The sequence below is a fragment of the Oncorhynchus kisutch genome, linkage group LG1 (genome assembly GCF_002021735.2).
Source record: "Oncorhynchus kisutch isolate 150728-3 linkage group LG1, Okis_V2, whole genome shotgun sequence".
In the NCBI taxonomy this organism is placed as follows: Eukaryota; Metazoa; Chordata; class Actinopteri; order Salmoniformes; family Salmonidae; genus Oncorhynchus; species Oncorhynchus kisutch.
The window spans coordinates 63,451,398-63,460,625 of NC_034174.2; the positions used below are offsets into that span (position 1 = coordinate 63,451,398).

The window sequence follows — 9,228 nt, forward strand, 5'->3', positions numbered from 1 at the left end:
ACCTAGTAAAAACTTTTGTCGTTCCAGAAAACCTCCTGACAGCTTTCTAAGTACGGCCGACTATTGTTCAACAATGTGTTTCGGGGTCTATATATTGGCTGAAGCGTGTGGCGATGTAATTCAGTAAATTTGATTTGCTTCTGTGTTTTTTTATTATCGGAAAGGTGTTTAGATGTTTTTATGTATCTTCCGGGACCAGGCCGGCGGTTCTTTACTTTGATGTCCACTGTTAAACCCTCAGCCCGTTCGTTTTGAAATAGCCTAGAGGAGATCTGCAGCTTGCATAGCTTGCTATGACTACTTGAAACAGTACCTGGGGAAGGGGAAACGAGCTTTCTTTTCAGGGGTTACATTTTATATTCCTCTTCTCTCTGAGATCAACATCAGAGCGGAGTAGACTAACACCAGCTTTCTGATCGTGAAATTGTAATACTTGTTGGGTTGTTACTTTTTTTCCCGCCGTGAACCGTTTCTGATCATACGGGAAAGGACTCGTGTGCATCGATGGTAAGTTGCAAGAATGCAGTTCTGCAACCTTAACCAAGGCCCCCTCTCTTGGTCGCTTTGATGTGTTTCTGCAATGCTTTGAAGTTGAGAAATGTAGGCTACACTTGTTGTTTGTGGGCGAGAAAATACCGTAGAATGGATAAGTAAGGCAACTCTGAGATCGGGGATCAATGTTTTCGTGATTGTGAAGGCTGTAGAAGAAACTAATATTGGTTGATGTAGTTTATCATAGTCTGAAAGAAGGGGAAAAGTGGGATGTTTTCGGCAAGGTCCCCCTCTCCCGCCTCCTCGAAATGTCGACACCCCCTCTGATCTACATAGAAGCAGTGCCTGCGTACTTTGGGGTCAGTTGTTGAATGGGACAAGGGTACATTAGACTATCCCTAATGCATCGAGGACACATGTGGCTAAGTAAATCTAGTCCACTGTCGGATTACCATCACTTCCATCGGACTTTTTGTTGGATATATACTACTAAAGAGGACGGAGCGTAAGGAAATGGGAATAGTTTTTTCGACACTTTCTGCTGGATTCGGGTTTCGTTTTACAATGGTATGTGGTGTAGCCTAGCCCATGTTATATACACTTCGCGAGCTGTTTTCTTTTCACGGTGTTATTTATGAGTAGTTGGGACACATCGATTGTTTATGCAAATTTTGTAAACAGACTAAGCGCTATTAGAAATTATACAATGTACGTTGTTTTGATTGCGCAAAAAAAATAGTTTATCGGCGCGTGGGCTTTATGGCACATTTGGCACAATAATGACAGTTTTACTTGTGACATTATTGAAGATGACGTAAAGTGCTTCTTTAAAAAACGAATAAGAATGTATCTTGTCTAGTAGCCTAGTAATATTGTATTGTGCAGGGTAATCATATCGCGTTGCTCAGACACGTTGCCTAGTGTTCGCTGCCATAATTATGTGTTGTAGCCTACATGTGAGCTGAAATGTAGTTGGCTAACTGCAAATGCTTTAAGGAATTATTGGCTACTGTTGATCGTGATCATTGTACGGGGCTCTTATCCTCACCATTATAGGAACCTTAGTCAATTGTGGCGCATAGGATGCGTTTTCACTGTCTTGGATGGCTGGCTGTGTGATGTGCAACACTGGATGTATGAGGACAAGTGGTTCGTGGGAACGCAATCCTTATGCATAATGCAGATAACAGTATTGGAAGCACATTTAGAGTGATAATTCATTTGAAATGATAGCTGTTTCAGGTGATCGCTATGATATGCGTAAAATATATTTTAGGTGCGTACTTGGCGAGGAATGTTGGCGATGTGAAACGATTGTTCTTGTCAACGGTCGTTTGATGTGACAAATCGATGCAGACTGTAAATATAGGTTGCTAAACCCCCATTTAGATTATAAATAGATTGATGAGACTAAACCTTTCATTTTTCTTTCTCTGCAAACCGGCGGAGATCTGAAAGGGACTGTTTACTTCATGTCTCCCTTTGAAGTTAGCTGGATCTGGCTTTGATTAGATCAATACTTTCTGTTTCAGAGTGAAAAGGAGCCGAGAAACTCCCCCGCGGATTTAAGAGAGTGAGGAGGATTACAGTGGAGCTCATAGCAGGCACAACGGCACACACGGCAACCGGAGCTGGAGCCATGAGCAGAGCGCTTACGGACCATATCAGTAGTAGCTTCCGAGAAGATGCTCCCCGTCCCCCCGTGCCGGGGGAGGAGGGAGAGGCGTCATGCCATACTCCCTGCAAACATGCCAAAATGAGAGCCCAAAACAAGGCTAAAGCTGTCACCGTCGCGTCTCCCGGCTCCACGCCGAGGAGGAACGAGGATGGACTCGGGGAACCTGAGGGTAGCGCGTCGCCGGATTCACCGCTCGCCCGGTGGACCAAGTCGTTGCATTTTCTCCTGGGTGACCAAGACGGTGCTCACCTGTTCAGGACCTTTCTGGAGCGGGAGAAATGCGTGGACACTTTGGACTTTTGGTTCGCCTGCAACGGGTTTAGGCAAATGGACCTCAATGATACCAAAACGCTACGAGTTGCCAAAGCTATTTTCAAACGGTACATTGAAAACAACAGCATTGTTGCCAAGCAGTTGAAACCTGCCACTAAAACCTACATAAGGGATAGTATTAAGAAGCAACAAATAGACTCTGCGATGTTTGACCAAGCACAAACGGAAATTCAGTCAACCATGGAGGAGAATGCGTACCAGATGTTTTTAACTTCTGACATATACCTTGAATATGTGCACACGGGGTGCGAGAACACGGTTTATGCCAACCATAGCGGTCTCGGGAGCCTCAAATTGATGTGCGGATTTCTGCCACCTCTCATTGAGGAAGAGGAGTGGAGTTGTGACTTGAAGGCGACAACGTTAGCCTCTGTGGTTGGACTATCTGCCAATGCGCTGCGGGCCACTGCTTCAATTCGGACTGCGGCGGAAGTGCTGGAGAATGGGTACAGGTAAGAGAATGTCTTCATTGAATTGATTATGTTTACAGTTTATCGCGTAATTGAATTGAGCGTTTTTATTATGGCTGTTTGTCAATATGTTTATGTTGAATAGAGATCCTAAGGTTACTTAAGTGTATAGTATTAGTAAATTAATTAGTTATTGGGCATGTTGTCTGATTAGATACTAGCATATAATTAGCATATAATCCAGTTATTAACATGTAAAGAGCAAATATGCATTTGAACTAGTTATTTGCCCAGCCATGTCAATACAACATTTTCCCCTCAAATTCCATTGAGATAAAAGCTGCTTGATGGAGCGAAAAAATCTGAAAGTGGAAAAATGTCTGTCTGTCCCCTCTGCCCTGCAGTTAGTTAGGGGGTGCAAAACATCAATGGATCTGGTCTTTCCTGTCAAGTAAATGTTGGATTGCAGTCAGCCCTTTGTTGGCTTGCTCAAGTTTCCTGTGCTTTGAAATTGCTCCTCCAGTAGAGGCATGAATTCAGACACCAATCCTGCCTGGCTGGCTGTTGCAGCTAGTACATGAAACTAGTGATTCCATTGTGAAGTTATGCAATATTTCAAATATATTATTAAGTAGTCCTATTATTACAGACTACAATGTAACACACGCACACAGAGAGAAAGTGAGTAATGCCCAGAAGAGATATTGGCCTCTTGGTCCGAGATCAAAGATGGTGTTTCTGGAAAGAATTTTGGGTTTGTTTCTTAAGCTCTCGTCCCACATATTGTCCAACAGCTGCAAACTCTTCAAGTCAGAAACATTGTGAAAGTGTGGATTTTATGCACGAGGTTTTGCATCAAAGAGAACCATTCCAACGTGTTTCACCGAACTGTTCCCCTACTATGTCCATACAATAAAAACAACATCTGGACACAATTACCACCGAGTGGTTAGAGAGTGTCTTGTTCCTTTCGGTGTCCATAGGAAAAGAGGGATTTGAAAAAGGGGCAGTTTTCAAAGAAACACATTTTTCCCTCTTAAACAAAATAGTAACGCTGGGAAGAAATGTTTGTTGAGGAGAAAAGTGTATGATAGTTTCATGACAAGTTTTAAATTGCTAGTATTTTCTCTTAATTCATATTCAACTTTCATGCTAAAATAGTGTGCCAGATCATTTTACCAGAGTTTTGCAGTGGGTTATGTCAGGAGTATTAGTTATAGCAGCAGGCTGGGGGACAGTGTTGCTGTGGCAGACAGGATGTTCAGAAGGGGCCATGTTGAGTTGGGAACTGAGGGGGGACTCGGGGGTTGTTGACATGAGGGCATCTCCTCAGCTTCCTGGTGTGATCTGCACATTCTTGTGTTTCACTGAAGGAAAGGGATAGCCTCCACCCCTCCCTCTCCTCTCTTCCCCACCCTTTTCCCTCTCATCTCTTCTTTCCCCTGCCCAGCACCAACTGTTTAGGTCAACACATTTCCTTCTGAAACATGTGGAACTAATTTCGCAACTGCACTCAGAAAAAAAACATTTTAAAGAATCCTTCAGAAACGTAGCCACTCTCCTCCGAAATAATGTGAAAAAACATAGCCGGCGCAGGTCAGCGTCAGACCCCCATTCTCCCTTTCGCTTGTGATGTTTTTTCCACGTCCTTTCTACCCACTGCTTTTATCTCGTCCTTTAGAGAAATCCCTCTGACAGAGCCTAAGCATGTGCTTTGGAGGGAGACAGGAACAGCGGAATAATGAAAGAAAGAAAAAGAGAGGGGGGGGGGTTACCGAGAGCCCAGCTGCGCTAAATACCTGACTCTTTGCTTGAACCTCCAAAGGTCAGGTTTGAGCTGGGGCCTACGGCTTTAGTCATCCTCCCAGCAGTAGGCATTCTCATAAAGAAAGAGGCCCTCCTTCCCCCTTCCCACACTCTCTCTCTTTTGCGCTCTCTCTCTCCCCCCCAAGCTCAAGGTCTCCCCTCCTTCCTCCCTGTCCACCCCCTTCACTAGTGGAACAGGAATGCAACACAGCAGGAGAGAGTAAAAGTAGAGAGGGGGAGAGAGAGACTTTAGAAGGATGGTTTGGGGGGGGCTTGGTTGTAGGAGGAGGTGGGGAGTATACAGAGGGGCCTGGATTTAAGGAGAGAAGACATGAGAGAGAGCAGAGCGAGAGGGAGGAAGGAAGGGGAGGAGAAAAAAACACTTCAAGAAAAGAGTACACTGCTTCAGAGAGTGGAAATGTGCGGGAGTAGGGGCCTTGCCCAAACAAAAGGGTAGAGAGATAGCAGGAGAGCGAGGGACCAGCTGATCTACTGTCTCTATTATATTATGACAGACCAGCTAGATCTACTGTCTCTATTATATTATGACAGACCAGCTAGATCTACTGTCTCTATTAATTATGACAGACCAGCTAGATCTACTGTCTCTTCTATATTAATTACAGACCAGCTAGATCTACTGTCTCTATTATATTATGACAGACCAGCTAGATCTACTGTCTCTATTATATTATGACAGACAGCTAGATCTACTGTCTCTATTATATTATGACAGACCAGCTAGATCTACTGTCTCTATCTATATTATGACAGACCAGCTAGATCTACTGTCTCTATTATATTATGACAGACCAGCTAGATCTACTGTCTCTATTATATTATGACAGACCAGCTAGATCTACTGTCTCTATTATATTATGACAGACCAGCTAGATCTACTGTCTCTATTATATTATGACAGACCAGCTAGATCTACTGTCTCTATTATATTATGACAGACCAGCTAGATCTACTGTCTCTATTATATTATGACAGACCAGCTAGATCTACTGTCTCTATTATATTATGACAGACCAGCTAGATCTACTGTCTCTATTATTATATGACAGACCAGCTAGATCTACTGTCTCTATTATATTATGACAGACCAGCTAGATCTACTGTCTCTATTATATTATGACAGACCAGCTAGATCTACTGTCTCTATTATATATGACAGACCAGCTAGATCTACTGTCTCTATTATATTATGACAGACCAGCTAGATCTACTGTCTCTATTATATTATGACAGACCAGCTAGATCTACTGTCTCTATTATATTATGACCACCAGCTAGATCTACTGTCTCTTATTATACTTATGACAACCCAGCTAGATCTACTGTCTCTATTAATTATGACAGACCAGCTAGATCTACTGTCTCTATTATATTATGACAGACCAGCTAGATCTACTGTCTCTATTATATTATGACAGACCAGCTAGATCTACTTCTCTCTATTATATTATGACAGACCAGCTAGATCTACTGTCTTCTATTATATTATGACAGACCAGCTAGATCTACTACTGTCTCTATTATATTATGAACAGACCAGCTAGATCTACTGTCTCTATTAATTATGACAGACCAGCTAGATCTACTGTCTCTATTATATTATGACAGACCAGCTAGATCTACTGTCTCTATTATATTATGACAGACCAGCTAGATCTACTGTCTCTATTTATATTATGACAGACCAGCTAGATCTACTGTCTCTATTATATTATGACAGACCACTAGATCTACTGTCTATTATATTATGACAGACCAGCTAGATCTACTGTCTCTATTATATTATGACAGACCAGCTAGATCTACTGTCTCTATTATATTATGACAGACCAGCTAGATCTACTGTCTCTTTATATTATGACAGACCAGCTAGATCTACTGTCTCTATTATATGACAGACCAGCTAGATCTACTGTCTCTATTATATTAAACAGACCAGCTAGATCTACTGTCTCTATTATATTATGACAGACCAGCTAGATCTACTGTCTCTATTATATTATGACAGACCACAGCTATCTACTGTCTCTATTATATTATGACAGACCAGCTAGATCTACTGTCTCTTTTATTATGACAGACCAGCTAGATCTACTGTCTCTATTATATATGTAGACAGACCAGCTAGATCTACTGTCTCTATTATATATGACAGACCAGCTAGATCTACTGTCTCTATTATATTATGACAGACCAGCTAGATCTACTGTCTCTATTATATTATGACAGACCAGCTAGATCTACTGTCTTTATATATTATGACAGACCAGCTAGATCTACTGTCTCTATTATATTATGACAGACCAGCTAGATCTACTGTCTCTATTAAATATGACAGACCAGCTAGATCTACTGTCTCTATTATATATGACAGACCAGCTAGATCTACTGTCTCTATTATATTATGACAGACCAGCTAGATCTACTGTCTCTATTATATTATGACAGACCAGCTAGATCTACTGTCTCTATATATAATGACAGACCACGCTAGATCTACTTCTCTATTATATTATGACAGACCAGCTAGATCTACTGTCTCTATTATATTATGACAGACCAGCTAGATCTACTGTCTCTTATATATATTATGACAGACCAGCTAGATCTACTGTCTCTATTATATTATGACAGACCAGCTAGATCTACTGGTCTATTATATTATGACAGACCAGCTAGATCTACTGTCTCTATTATATTGACAGACCAGCTAGATCTACTGTCTCTATTATATTATGACAGACCAGCTAGATCTACTGTCTCTATTATATTATGACAGACCAGCTAGATCTACTCTCTATTATATTATGACAGACCAGCTAGATCTACTGTCTCTATTATATTATGACAGACGACCAGCTAGATCTACTGTCTCTATTATATTATGACAGACCAGCTAGATCTACTGTCTCTATTATATATATGACAGACCAGCTAGATCTACTGTCTCTATTATATTATGACAGACCAGCTAGATCTACTGTCTCTATTATATTATGACAGACCAGCTAGATCTACTGTCTCTTTATTATGACAGACCAGCTAGATCTACTGTCTCTATTATATTATGACAGACCAGCTAGATCTACTGTCTCTATTATATTATGACAGACCAGCTAGATCTACTGTCTCTATTATTTATGACAGACCAGCTAGATCTACTGCTCTATTATATTATGACAGACCAGCTAGATCTACTGTCTCTATTATATTATGACAGACCAGCTAGATCTACTGTCTCTATTATATTATGACAGACCAGCTAGATCTACTGTCTCTATTATATTATGACAGACCAGCTAGATCTACTGTCTCTATTATATTATGACAGACCAGCTAGATCTACTGTCTCTATTATATTATGACAGACCAGCTAGATCTACTGTCTCTATTATATTATGACAGACCAGCTAGATCTACTGTCTCTATTATATTATGACAGACCAGCTAGATCTACTGTCTCTATTATATTATGACAGACCAGCTAGATCTACTGTCTCTATTATATTATGACAGACCAGCTAGATCTACTGTCTCTTATTACATTATGATGACAAACCAGCTAGATCTACTGTCTCTATTATATTATGACAGACCAGCTAGATCTACTGTCTCTATTATATTATGACAGACCAGCTAGATCTACTGTCTCTATTATATTATGACAGACCAGCTAGATCTACTGTCTCTATTATATTATGACAGACCAGCTAGATCTACTGTCTCTATTATATTATTGACAGACCAGCTAGATCTACTGTCTCTATTATATTATGACAGACCAGCTAGATCTACTGTCTCTATTATATTATGACAGACCAGCTAGATCTACTGTCTCTATTATATTATGACAGACCAGCTAGATCTACTGTCTCTATTATTTATGACAGACCAGCTAGATCTACTGTCTCTATTATATTATGACAGACCAGCTAGATCTACTGTCTCTATTATATTATGACAGACCAGCTAGATCTACTGTCTCTATTATATTATGACAGACCAGCTAGATCTACTCTCTATTATTTATGACAGACCAGCTAGATCTACTGTCTCTATTATATTATGACAGACCAGCTAGATCTACTGTCTCTATTATATTATACAGAGACCAGCTAGATCTACTGTCTCTATTATATTATGACAGACCAGCTAGATCTACTGTCTCTATTATATTATGACAGACCAGCTAGATCTACTGTCTCTATTATATTATGACAGACCAGCTAGATCTACTGTCTCTATTATATATGACAGACCAGCTAGATCTACTGTCTCTATTATATTTGACAGACCAGCTAGATCTACTGTCTCTATTATATTATGACAGACCAGCTAGATCTACTGTCTCTATTATATTATGACAGACCAGCTAGATCTACTGTCTCTATTATATTATGACAGACCAGCTAGATCTACTGTCTCTATATATTATGACAGACCAGCTAGATCTACTGTCTCTATTATATTATGACAGACCAGCTAGAT

At 40.5% G+C, this 9,228-nt stretch overlaps 1 pseudogene; it reads left to right on the forward strand.

Moving 5' to 3' along the window:
- Positions 1-562: 562 nt before the first annotated feature.
- LOC116374748 (axin-2 pseudogene) lies at positions 563-2,959 on the forward strand (annotated as a pseudogene).
- The last annotated feature ends 6,269 nt before the right edge of the window (positions 2,960-9,228 follow it).